The sequence below is a fragment of the Copidosoma floridanum genome, unplaced genomic scaffold (assembly GCF_036245765.1).
Source record: "Copidosoma floridanum isolate Cflo_tuat_1 unplaced genomic scaffold, Cflo_Japanese_pri ptg000030l, whole genome shotgun sequence".
Lineage (NCBI taxonomy): Eukaryota > Metazoa > Arthropoda > Insecta > Hymenoptera > Encyrtidae > Copidosoma > Copidosoma floridanum.
Genome location: NW_028321907.1, coordinates 28,422,418 through 28,436,694, shown reverse-complemented (window position 1 = coordinate 28,436,694; position 14,277 = coordinate 28,422,418). Strand labels below are relative to the sequence as shown.

The following is a 14,277-nucleotide window of genomic DNA, read 5'->3' as shown; positions in this document are numbered from 1 at the left end:
GCGATCTCGAACCATCGAGCGGTATATCTGATTTTGCAGTCGCGTGACATATAACTTATTTTTTTTGAAACAAGCTACCGTCGCAAAACTCAAACTACGCGCGCAACCTCAAACAATCTTATAAAATGCTCATCTTACAAAATCAATTCGCATCAGTGCACCAAATAATGTGATTAATCAACAATTTCAACTTTCTTTACTGCGGATGTACACAAGAAATATCATACACAATTTCGACAGCAACTTGTACTTAATGTAAAATTCGAGAGATCAGCAGTTGTAACCATCAGTTACTGTGAAATTATTGCATCATGACTGTGCTTATGTCAGACGAGGGTAATTAGGTTATGCTCTGATTGGTCGTTCGGATCCCCAACTTGATGCGTCCTTCTTAAACGCAAGAGTACAAAAACTTTTCGCACAGAACAATATTCGCCTTTTATCTTTTGTCAAGTGCTCCAAAGTAACTATTAAGGTTGGAGAGTGAGTTCTGTTTCGCCATTTAAGCGGATGTAAGACTTAGTTTGGTGATTAAGCTACGTGTTAAAAGCGTGCATTTCAAGCAAATGTAAAACCGTAAGTAAAAGTAAATAAGGCCTTTGGGCTGATAGCTGATTCCTGACGAACAAAAATCAAATTTTTTTTCTTGGTAGAACGAATTTACAAGTTCCACTTTTTACTTTTAGAAGTTTGGACGTAACAAAGCCTTTAAAAAAGGAGAAAAAAAATTAAAGATCATCGTCATTTATCCGGAAACTTTGGAGGAACGGCTCATAAAGTATGTAATATTTACAAACCATATTGATGGTAGTAATATTAGCTACCGATTTATTGAGTCCTTCAGATTTATGGAGTCATCGTTAGAGAAGTTGGCATCTCATTTGGATCGATACTTGTTCAGTTTAATGTAAGCTTATGCAAAATGTGCCGTAAATTTTTTTTTTTTTTCTTATTGCCATGCAAAATTGTTAGGATATTCAAAATGACTATTAGTTATTTGAATTTACTTGCTTATCTTTTATTCATTTCATTTATTAGATTAAAACAATACTCTAGAGACTGTCTTACATTTTTCATTTATACTTCAAAAGAGATTCATCCTTTACAATCTATTTAAATGTGGTTATCTGCAGAGACTATTTAAGACTGTTTAAGAAGATTCAGCTTTAAGTAATATTAAGTTAGATAAGAGTACATTTAGTCTCTGTAGATAACCACATTTAAATAGGTTATATATATATATATATATATATATCATGCTCTGTGCATTACATTTAGTTCAAGCAAGCGCCGCTGCTGAGCTGAACACTTCACTCAGTCAGCAAATGAACATACTAATTGATTATCAATAAATGGCGCTTTGAATTTGAACCTTTAAATACCTTGTTTATCCTTTTACAAAATATACTTTCAACGTGGTCTGCGCTTAGCTTACAACAGAAATGGACTTTCCACGAACAATACTATACAACTTAGTGAACATTTTGCAAACATGTTATACTTAATGTCAGATAAAGTTATTGCTAAAAAAAGCGTCTTTTCATAGAATAACACCAACTGTTTTGAAAAGCTAAGAGGTGTGCAGCTACCCAGCAAAGGAAAGTTTTACAGTAAACCCACTGATAGAAATATCTCTGCTGATTAATATAATCGCATTGTGAATTTTCGGAGTGTGTCTAACATCAGAATTCTCGGTGAGTACTGAGATTTATACTTAACGACTAACGTGTTTTTATGTATCTTAATATGGATTTAAATCTTCGTTAAGTAAGGACCAGAAGAATGACATATTGTTAATCAGTGATATCGACGATACAGTTCTGAAACTCTTACGCTAAGCCTAATTTTCATAGTCGCACAATATTTGCTGAGAGCCTCGTGGCCACACAATTTGCAAGCATAGAAATTACAACCAAGAAACCTACCTACGTTAGACCTTGTGTACTCGATTTATCGACTTTGATATACGATTTTTATTATTCGTAAATGAAGCAACGTTTTGCAAGCATGCTCAAGCTATTATAGACAGAAACTAATAGTTGAATGCATAAAATTCGAAACACAGACATCTACAAAGTCATGGGTGGAAATATCGTCCACATAATCTGATTCTATAGACGATATCTGTTGGGCGTGCGTGTTAGATTTTATGCGTGCAAAATTTTGTACCTTCTTAACATCATTATGTCTACACTAAAAATCAATAGAGAATAGCTGTAAGTCCAAAAGATCGTAAGCATTGTCTGCTACTGAACTTTACAGACACCCTGATGTGGGGGCATAAATAAATGAATAAATGATAATGGGGACGACCCATGTCCCGTAATGACTTATGTACTTAGAGACGCTTACTTTTCGTCTCTGTAGATCAAATCACCATGAAACTATACGTATTCCAACTAAACCTAGCTTATGCAAATGAAATTGATTGCTACCTACGTTCAAGTGCATGTTTCGACATACCGGTATGAGTCATTTGGCCCACAGCCACGCAAGGGCTCCATCAAGCTGCTACTGAAAAGTGTTTTTTCATTTTTCTCCCCCACTGTAAGACCCCAAAGCAGATCAGTCCAGGACTGACCATCGAGATGGCAACAAAAAATTTAAGAGATAATTTGTAAATTTGTAAAAAAAATTAAACACAAAACGTCACTTTGTCTGCCCAATCATCTTCCATGACTTTTACATCTGATGAATTCCATTGTATATTTGTATACTATAAAATTTTATCAAAATAAATTAGTTTGTTACGTCAAATTAAGTTTTTCACACACGATTCTTATTTTTATACAAAAATTTTTTTAAAATTTTTCAATCCAGTCTTCGGGTATTACTACTGGCAGGTTTATTTAAATTTTTTTAAGGAGAAGACAAACACCCTGTATCCTTTTTTGATAAAATTTGAAAATTGTGACATTTGATAACGTTTACACTTTTGTCTTTTACCAATATTTTCCACAGCCAAATAAGGCCTTTGTTGTCAATTTGTAGGGTTAAATGTCGATCTTCTGAGAACGGTTGGGGTTATTTAAGAGCACAAACCCTAGCTGAGTACTTTTGTTCATTGCTGTGATATTTTGCCTCACAGGGATTTAACCTGGCTCTAGCGTAACTGGTGATGCTGCACGGCCCATCTAGCCTCATTTGGTACAGGACAGCCCCTTTTTCATGAGTGCTTGCGTTAGTCAGGTGTACGCAGGACCAATTTAGTTGGAGCCAAGCCCATGACAGGGAATTAGAGGGTTCCACTTTATTGCTTCCTGCGACTCTGGCATTTATTTGTACGGTTGTTTTTGACTAATGAGATCTATCAGGAGTGCAGTGATTTCAGAGTAGTAAGGTACGTATTCTCTTAACTATCCACTCGTCCCGAAGAAAAATCGTTGTTATTTGCGAGTTTTTGGGACTCGTGTACTGCTCAGATTGGAGTAACTATCTAGTTAAGGGGCTAAAGACCGTGGCATGTGACTGTAGAAGTTGAAGAAAATGAAAGCATGACATTCGTAAGAGACCATGTTGGACTTGATCTAGGTCTAGTTCCACCTGTTGAGTTTCTGATGATGGGAATGACACAAACGGAACGGTTAACTGCTGCTTGTCTCTAAAGCAGAGCACTCCTCGTGTTGAATCAAAGATGGATTTTTCCGTATACAGTCATCAAACTCAATATCATTGAGCGTCGTAGATTCGGTGCTATGCTAGTGCTGAACTAGAACTGCTTTCCCTGGATCTGTAGGGTAAAGTAGACAGTGCCAGTAGTTTGTAGGTTTGTTTTGCCACAGGCCCAACTTACACTGCTGCATGTACAATCCTTTTTCTTGGCCAGAAAGAAGTATGCAGAAAGTATTCGGTTGATGTTTAGTCAACAAGGGCATGTGAGTACCTTCTTGCAGCAACAGCAAGTTTTTTGAAGAAGGTCCCACGTCAAGTGCCAAATCATTGAAAAATATCTGTTAGAGTGTACGACTTTACATAGTGAGATGAAAATGGGGGTGGCTGGTATCATCTTTGGGTGTATTAAATCAATCATTAGGACCAAACAGTGACAAGGGAAGTGCGCCGAGGTCTCTGAGCATGATATTGGAGCTGTCCTTGCCAGAGTTTTTTTTCTTATTGTACACATCATACATATTTACAAATTATCTTCAGACTTGTTTGTTGTCACCTCAAGGGTTAGTCCCAGACCACTTTTCTTATGGTTTTTGCAGTGGGAAGAGAAAGTAAACAACGTTTTTTAGTAGCGGCTTAATCGGACCCTCGATTGGCTCTGGGCTTGTAGCCATGGAAGTTGTGGTGAAGGGTGTTGGTTGTCAAGGGACGAGGACACTGAAGTTCGCTGGAATAGTCCTAATTTATTGGGATGAATGACCTACAGAACTTTTAGAATCTCCAGAAGAAATCCTCAAAAAATTGAGTAGCTACGTTCCTGATTTATTTTTGGAACAGGAACTCGAGGGACGTAATCACTGCTCATCCTTGTGCTACGCAGTCATCTAACATCTACCCTAGAGTAAGTTTCCTTCGCTCTTCATTGGGTAGGAGGAAGTTCATGAGCATCCAACCCTTGGACTTTATGCAAGTAAATGCTGTGTAATGTAATACATCAGCTGAGCGGTGATCTCGTCACGCTTCTTCTAAGGGGCAGAGTTTTTTATTGCGTTTTTTGGTATCATTATGTTTCCGTTGGCTGCCAAACTAGTTTCAGTGTTTTTGGTATTTTGTGCCCCACGTTGTTCGAGTCCCTTCTTATGCATAACCTTACACCTCGTGTGTAATAATTGTTTAGACATAAAGCTCAAGTTGAACAATATAAGAACTTTGTAGTGATTGTGCCGTCCAAGGATCTGCAAATACCATCTTGCCCAAGTCATTCACAGTTGCTGCGTCTCTCTTTTTTTTTTGCTTTATAATACACATGGGCCAATTGGCTTTAAATACAGCCAGAATTATTGTTTTATTGCATTGACCTTGACTTGTTGTAGTGCTGCACAGTAGTACAGTAAATATGATGCGTCTATTTCATATTTATCTTTGTGTTGCTTATTATTCGGTTAGCCATTTCTGAGTTTATTTGAGTGCCTCGCATGTTGCGACTGAATATTGTGTTACCATCCCGGCTTTTATTTTATTAATTATTGATTATTAAAATAATTACTATTTATTCATTTCAATTGTTTACATAAATTTGATTTTTAAATATCACGCGCAGTTCCAAATTCAAATTTTGCGCTTGATAATAACACCTACCGATCGCTAGGCAGTGACTACTAGTTAATGGAAATCATTGCAAGTTATAAAATAGCCTCTAGTATATAAGAAGGACTGCATGACCCAAAAGTATTCCACCCGGATTACCCAATCCAAGCCTATGCTAGATTCTCGCTCGCTCAACGAGACCTCCGCTATGGCAGTGGCACGAGCACTTCTTAAAAGCAATAAACACCGTATAATTCCATACAAATATCTCAGTATGTCGACTATCTTAATTCACCTAGTCTCGCTAACCATTGTCTACATTGTTTGGTGCTATTTTCCAACGACTGAGGGAATCAGATAAGTTCACCGGGTACGGGCTCTTCTCGACAGCTACAAATCACCACCTAACCATCCACCAGTGGTGCCAGCTCTAGCGATGGCACTGGAATCTGGTACAAGCACTGTCTTATGACGCCTAAAGACTCTATCACAGGGTACCTGCTCAATCTCAACAGCCGATTTGACATTTTAGAAGACGACTCTCACTATCCCCAACTCCCCCTCTTTAATGATAAGGTACAAATTCGGTGAATATCATCCAAATATCAGAGGAGCTTTGATTTAAGTTTTTAAAAAAATAGCTCATCTAATACTAACCTGATTTTCAGATGATATTTACCTGATATTTACCTGATGATTAGCTGGTAACTAGCATCTGCATGTCAGGTGATAGTCAGCTAGAAATCAAGTAAAAGTCATGTGCGTTTCAGGTGAATATTCTGCAGACACCATGCCAAAATATGAGGTGATTATCAGTTGATTATCATCTTATGCTCAGTAACCAGATTACCCAGAGTTAATACGGGAACTTCCAAAAAATAAAGCCTTCTGCCTCAAAAAAACAGTGCCCCTCAGAAACTTATAGATTTGAATGTTCAAAACTTTCAATTGACATAAATTGATGAGAAATAAAAGCTGGCTTACTGTAAATTAGTGTACTTGCACCTGAAAATTAATAAATTGCTGACATTCTAGCTAGGAATGTACACGTAAGGGTCACCCATTCCTTTCCAGACTTCACGTACAAAGACATCAATGTTGTAACATTACTGACAAGACCGTAAGCCTGATCTCAAAACTGGTATCATAGCTGCAGTCATGCTAGGAAAAAATTAACAATTAACTTAGCTTTTACCATAAGTGCTAAAATAGAAGTGTTATTTAGGTTTTTTTGATTCACAATAGCTTAAAAAGAAAATTTTTATTAAAAAAGTTTTATTGAAAAAATATTGAAATTCATTTAAAATGTATCATACAGTACAGGCAATCAGTCAAACGTAGTATCAGAAATGGAAATAAGTTTATTTGTAATACAAAACATTGCCCCTTTCATAAACAATGTTTTATTATTTAATCTTAACTTTTATGCAAATGAAACTCAGATGCATCGTGAATGTAATTATAAGAAAAAAAAATGATATCTATTATATTTCTGCAAAATCTCAAATAGTCCTAATTATTTTTGAAGAATTAGGAATAATTTAAAATATTGGTAACTAATTTCAGAAGTTTTTTAATAAATTAGTCTAAACAGTGATTATTAGGGATTACTATTTTTCATGTATAATATTTAAAAAAATTTTAATACTTCTGGGTGGAAGTAAAGAATATCGACTCCCTTCTTTAAAAAATCGAGTAATAAATCAGGTGATTTCTCATGCCGAAGTACCATGTGCCTTATCATTAAAACCCTTTTTTTACTGACTGAAGTCAATTTAAGACTTTTTTTACCTAAGACTTTTTTTAAAATTATTTTTAAAAAACTTTCAAGTCAAAATTTTTGAAAAAAAATTGAAGTTCAAAATTTTATGAAATACGCATAGAATAATTAGAAATACTAAAAAATATATTAAAAATAATAAATCTGGACGGATAAGATTTTGGCTTGAAATATCACCTGATTAATCAACTGATTTCAGAAAGGAGGGCTAATATCGAAAATTGTTAAAGATTTGAATAAAATTTTGAATATTAGTACACCCTATCTAAAATATCTAGCCCGAGAGTCACTCTTGACAATAGAGTAATTTCAAAAGCATAAGTAAACGCTCCCCAAATAAAGGCAACCTCCACTGTCTCTGATTCTTAAAACACCTCCACCAAAAAAAGGAAGCTAACACGGTAAGTAATTGATTATTGTATATATATATATGTATAAATAAATATATATATATATATATATATATATATATATATATATATATGTTTTGTATATATTTCTGTATAACATAGTGATTTTAGAGAGTCATTCCACACAAGCCCCATCCACGTTCTTTTTCCACTCCTCGCCACCCCTAAGACCATCTTTAATAAGATAGAATTCTAACAGTTTTTACATAATATTTAATGAAATAAATTATTAGTTAGCCCCTCTCCGACCCGCCTCAACCCCCTCTTGGCCCGCCACACGATGTTGACCATCCCCATCCCCTCAGCCCCTCCTCCATCATCCCTCAGCCCACCTCTAAATAAGTTAAAATTCTATTGGTTTAACTATATTTTTATTGGGTTGAATAATAATTTAAACTCCCTACGCCCCTTTCACCTCCCCTTCATTATTTTATAAGCCAATAACAGAATAACCCAATACACATCTCTTACAATTTAAAGGAACTCCCTTCAGCCTTCCATCAGCAGCATCTCAAAGTGAAGCAAAATTATATCAGTAATCATTTTATTTTTAGTATAATTACTTTTAGTATCGCCACTCTCAGCTTTTCAGACACTTTTTTAGAAAACCTCTCAGCCTTCTCAGAATTTTTAAATGTTTCACCATTCTTAAGCTCCAAGTTATAATTTCTTATTCGAATATAAAAATTATTTTAAATGTACAGTTTGTGAGCACATTTCCTTACTGTCAGTCTTGGCGTAATTTTTATTGGGTTGAATTTTTGTTTAGTCATTTTTCGCCCCCTCCCCCTCATAACTTTATAACCCAATAACCAAATAATTCAACACAATTTTAAAGAACTAGCTCCAGTCACCCTTCAGCTGCATCTCTAAATAAGGTAAAATTGTATCAGTTTTCATATCATTTCTAGTTATATAACTATTTGCACTTTCTGTCTCAGCTTTCCCTACAGTTTTGAGAAAGCCCCTAATTTCTAGCACAGCACATTTTAAATTTCGTATCAACGTAACAATTGCCTTAATGTTTAAATTGATTGTATGCAGTGGTAAGCCTTTACGACTGGAGTTTAGAAATCCAATTGTAAAATTTATATAAATATGATTACCATATTTATCAAAAACCTCGTAAGTAGTATGGTCTACGATGTAATATGCTTTCATTTCTCCTCTAACATGATTTAGAATTTTGTATTTCAAGAAATAAGTATATTTGTTGTAAGAAGTAATTACAATGCAACTTATTTAAAATTTATTATCTTAATCAAAAATATCGAAACAAACGTCAGTTGTTTTCCATTTATTTGATTTTTGAAATAATTCAATTTTTCTTTCTACATCCAATAATAATTTTGAAAATGTTTTGCCAATTAAATAAATATTGATATTGACTTTTAGAATACGAAACTACAACTAATGTTCTGATGATTTAATACTTTCTTGTATAATTATGTTTCTATTAATATTTTTTTAAACTGGAAAAATCTGTCGGAAATTACCTCCTAAAACAATTAATTTATCTTACTAATATATAAATCAAAGTCGCTAAAACCGTTGTAATCGCTAACCGCGAAAACTACTGAATCGATTTTGCTGAAATTTTGCACACTGATTCATGATACTTCCTAGATGGTTTTAGTATAGTTTTTGTCTTAAAAAATTTAATAACAATAGCAATAAATGAGCTCAAAGATTTGCAAAAATACGCCAGCTTTTCACTTTAGTTCAGTAAAATCCGCTAGGTGGCGTCGACATAAAATCGAAGCTACCTGCAACATAATTAAATAAGTGTGGTTATAATAGGCCGGAGCGTATCGTTAGATCTATAGTCAAGCTTCGGCAGATCATCAAGCTGTTCAGAGAATGCTGGTGATAGTCCTTTAGCTGGGTATCCCGGTTACGGACGACACTCTTCTCTAAGGGGGAACGGACCCAAGTGTCCCTTCACCCTGAATCTCGACGAGTGCGATCAAAGAAAAATAAATTAATTCCAACCGATGCCGTCTCTGCCAGAATACCAGGAGACATATCTAGCCAGAGCACAACCTGCACCAACTCTTCAGAGTTGTGTGGCAGTCCCACCATCCCATCTGGTGTAGTTGAAGAATTTGTGGCTATAAATGTAAGCAAGGAAAAACAGCTCTGATGGGCACGGGAAGCCACAACGGCTACCTTCTTGGTAGTCGCGTCCCCAACGCGCTTACCCACATGTTCCCGTCTAAAGATGAGCAATTGAGCAGTTGGTTATCCAGGGAACGACCCGAGACGAGATATTCTTTGGTCAGCGGCGTACCTCCCTCCATCACAGTCTCCGTACATCGAGACTCCCAGGGTAAGAATCAAGCAACCCGTAGCCAGCTCTTCATCATCAGGAATAATAATAAAGAATAGCCTGGAAGTTTCACCACTGGCGCTTTTTAGGGCCATTATAAGTATTTACGTTCCCTACTTAACCATCAATTTCATCGGTTCTTTTTAGGGGCCACCTTAGTGTAAACTACCTTGCCAACAAATACATTTTTATAACCATTTCCGGAAGCGATTCGTCAACTAAAAGACTATATTAACTAAAGACGGGCACTATTAAACCAAGTCAGCTATTCACTGGCAGACGTCACCTGCGGAGTTGTTCTTCGCAAGGCTGGGAAACCCGGTGACCGACGACTCTATATTACCCTCTCGACTCTAAGCATTCAACCAGGAATCACTGATCCTCTCCAAGGTCTGCGCTGGGCAAACCTATAACAGCTATAAAGAAAAAAAAAACTTGAGCCAACGGAACAGCCTCCACTGGACAAGTATCACTAACCAATCTCCCCACCTAAGATCACCAAAACAACTAAATCTGCAAAATAAAAAAGGTGCTTTAGACACCAACGTCTTTGACGTTATACCGAGAGACGTTGGGAAAGAGCACTACAACTAGCCCCAAAGCTTCGGACTTTGTAATTTTTCTCCTAATCAGTCTGGGTCTTCAACAGTAAGCCAGAGAAGATCACCCTGAGGTATCCAGGCAGTCACAATTGCTGTTAACTGCAGTCAAAAAAGAGTTAACTTAAGAAGCTCACCGGTCTTTTTTAGGGCCATCGGACGTCAAACTACCTTGCCAACAAATGTATTAAAATTAACAAAGTTGACTAAAAATAGCCTTTAGGGGTCATGAAAGTCGTAAGCATACCAATAGTCGCAAAAGGGTATATTGGAAAGAAAGCCTCAAATGTATCTAATGAATACAATTTGAGGCGTCAAGAAACTGACGCAGAAAATTTATCGAGATTGAAACAGCAGCGTCAAAATCGTCAACTTAAGAGTCCATTACGTGAGAGATCAGCTTTTCATTGTACCCTCACAGCAATCTCTGAAATCTTTAAAGATCCTACTTCAGATTTTTTAATGAGTAGAAAATGTATTTGTGTTTTTGTGGCAATAAAAATGTTGGGTTTAAGGTCCAGGACTTTGTGGCTCTGGTAATAAAATTGTGAGATATGAGAAAAAACAATTTTTTTTTAATATAAATTTTTTGGGGGTTTTAAATCTTAACAGCTTTAAAAAATAGCCCTTTTCGTGAATTACACAGAAGAAACCAAATCAACAACTTCTTATAGCCATCGATTATTTTATGGCATAAAGAACGCACGGTACTTTTCAGCTTTATTATTTTTTTGAATTTTTACACCTTATTATTTGACCAAATAAACTATATGGATTCCGAAAAAATATGTTTTTAATAAGAAGATTTTTGTTCTGAGATGTATCGGGAATATGTGTAAAATTTTCTAACTAAAAATGTTTCACATTACGTGTCAACACACTACGGTGTTTTATTTAGTAAGTCTCGGGCGAAGCCGAGACGGGGGGCTGCTAGTTACTAAAATAGATAATTCTATCACGTGAATTACGCAATGATCTTTTGACTATTTCTAAGGCTTTTTTTGAGATCATAGAAGCCTCATTCCACAGAATTCAATATAATTCTTTTTTTTATCCAGATTAAAATTCCAAGAGCGAATTTTCTACTTTGCTCAAGTCTAATGCTAAACAAAATCTTCTATGACTGGTCATTACTTTGGGAAGTAATATTGATGCTATATCAGTCCATGCAATAGAATAAATTTTTTTTTTCCACAAGAAATAATATAATAAATTAACATTTTACATAAAAATGTTTTTCCCGAACCTCCTTAGCCATCAATACAAAAAATTTTTTCTGTTTGTAATCATATAGTTTTAAAAACCATAATTTACAATCAAGAGGATTCACTACAGCCAGAGAGTATAACAACCATTTTTTTTATTTTTTTTTACTTCTTTGAATACTTTTATTTGCACTTTATATAAGGCCTAATTTAAATTGCATATTGGAAGGTTAAAGTGAAGTAAAAAGAACCGATTAGACTTTTTTTTTGGAAGCACTGTTTAATCAATAGAAAGATTAAAAATGTTTTTTAAATTTTATCTCCTTGGATACTTTCTGTAAGTAGAGGCAAGGCTAAAAATTGTCTTATAAATTTTTAATCCAACCGTAAAAAATTTAAAAATTTTAAATCCAACCGCAAAAACGACTGAATCAATTTCGCTGAAATTTTGCATACTGATTCTTGATAATTTCAAGATGGTCTTCGCATAGTTTTTTTCTTGAAAAAGTTACTAACAATAGCTAAAAATAAGCTCAAAGTTTTGCTAAAATAAGCTAGCTTTGCGCTTTAGTTCAGTAAGATCCGCTAGGTAGCGTCGAGGTAAAATTGAAGCCACTCGCAATCAAAGATAGTGAAGAGTGGTTATAAGATGCCTTATCAAGTTGTTGATTATCGTAGTCATTCATCGGCAGTACACCAATAACAGTTGTCAGTCGTGCAGCTGGGCATTCCGGCTACTGATGACACTCTTCTTTCATGGGAAAGCGAAATAATTCGGTTTTTACCATGGATCACCAAGATAACCGAGTGCCACGAAAAAATAAGTGTTTGGAACATCAACATCTTCGGTGGAATACCAAGAGACGTATCTAGCCAGAGCATAACCTGATCCAACACTTCAGACTTTTATGATCGTTCAGCTATCCAGCCTGATGCCGTCAGAGAATTTTCTACTTAGAATGCAAGCCAGGGAAGACAGCCCTGAAGAGTACGAGCAGCCACAGCGGCCTTCTTCTTGGTGGTCGTCCCAACGGCATACCTACAGAGAAGGTATTCTCCAGGCTTACTTTTCTGACTAACGATGAGCGGTTGGGTATCTGAGGTACGATTTGAAGACGAGATATTCTCTGGTCAGCGTCGTACCTCTCTCCAGTACGGTCCCCGTTGACAGAGACTCAAAGGATAAGAGCCAAGCTTCCCTCAGCTGGCTCTCCATCATCAAGAATAATGATAAGGAATGACTGGAATTTTCACCACTGGCCCTTTTCAGGGCTATTATAAGTATTTACGTTCCCTGCTTAACCATCAATCTCATCGGTTCTTTTAAGGATCTCCTGAGTTTAAACTACCTTGGCAAGAAACACATTTTAACTACTATTTTCGGAAACGATTCGTTGATTAAAAGACTATGTAGAGCCTGCCACTATTAAACCAAGTTAACCATTCACTGGCAGACGTCACGAGTGAAGTTTTTTATTGCAAGGTTGGAAATCCTAGCGACTGACGGACCGTATATTACCCTCTTGACTCTCAGCATTTAACCAGGAATCACTGATCCTCTCTAAGGTCTGCGCTGGGAGAACTTATGAAGAAAAAATAAACTTGAACCGACGGGATAGTCTACAACGGGCAAGCGTCACAAACCAATCTCTCTACCTTAGATCTCCAAAACAACTGAGTCTGCAAGAAAAAGGTGCTTTAGACGCCAACGTTTTCGACGTTATACCAGGAAACGTCGGCAAAGAGCTCTACAACTAGCTTCAAAGCTTCAACTATTATAGTTTTCCTTTTTACCTGTGTAGTGCTATAATAACAGGCCAGAGAATATCACCCTGAGGTATAGAGGCAATTACGTTTGCTAGAAACTTCAGTCAAGAAAGAGTTTACTTAAGAATCCCACCGATCTTTTTTAGGATTATCGGACTTCAAACTATCTTGCCAACAAATACATTACAACCTAATAAAGTTTAAATAAAAATAGCCTTTAGGGCTTACAAGAGTCTGAACTATGCCAAAACTCGTAAATAGTCGAATTGGAAGAAAAACTTTGAATACATCTAATGAATACATTTTTAGGCGTCAAGAAAATGACGCTTAACATTTATCGAAATCAAAGCAGCATCAAAATCAATAAATAAAGATTTTATTAAGTAAGACATTAGCTTTTCACTATAACCCTCATAGTAATCTCTTGAAACTTTTAGACTTTTTAATAGGTAGAATATGTATTTGTATTTTATGGCTATAAAAAATGTAGAGATTAAGCTCCAGGATTTTGTTGCTGTGAATAAAGTTGTGAGATAAGAGGAAAAAATTTTTTTAATGATATTTTTTTGTGAGTTTTAAATCTTTAAGGCTTTAAAAAATAGCCCTGTTGATAGATTATACGGGAGGAACTGCAAATCAACGGCCTTTTAGGGCTAACGATTATTTTATGGCATAAAGAATGCACGGTACTTTTCAGCACAATTATATTTTTGTCACTTCTTACAGCTTTTTACTTTTAAATAAACTGTATGGATTAAATTTGTTTTTAATAAGAAGATTTTCGTTTTGAGAAGTGTCTGAAGTAGATGTAAAATTTCTAACTGGAAACGTTTAACATTACATGTTAACACACTACTGTGTTCCATTGAGTAAGTCTTGGACCGAATTCGAGACGGGGGCCCACTAGTGTGTATATATATATATATGTGTGTGTATATATATGTATATGCATATGGGTCATGCTTTGTCAAGCGACGACCTTATGTTGTCG

At 35.7% G+C, this 14,277-nt stretch overlaps 1 protein-coding gene across 1 annotated transcript in view; it reads left to right on the top strand.

The window, feature by feature from the left end:
- The window catches only part of LOC106638944 (calmodulin-lysine N-methyltransferase), a 328,715-nt gene that overhangs the window by 128,223 nt on the left and 186,215 nt on the right, over positions 1–14,277 (top strand). The window lies entirely within an intron of this gene.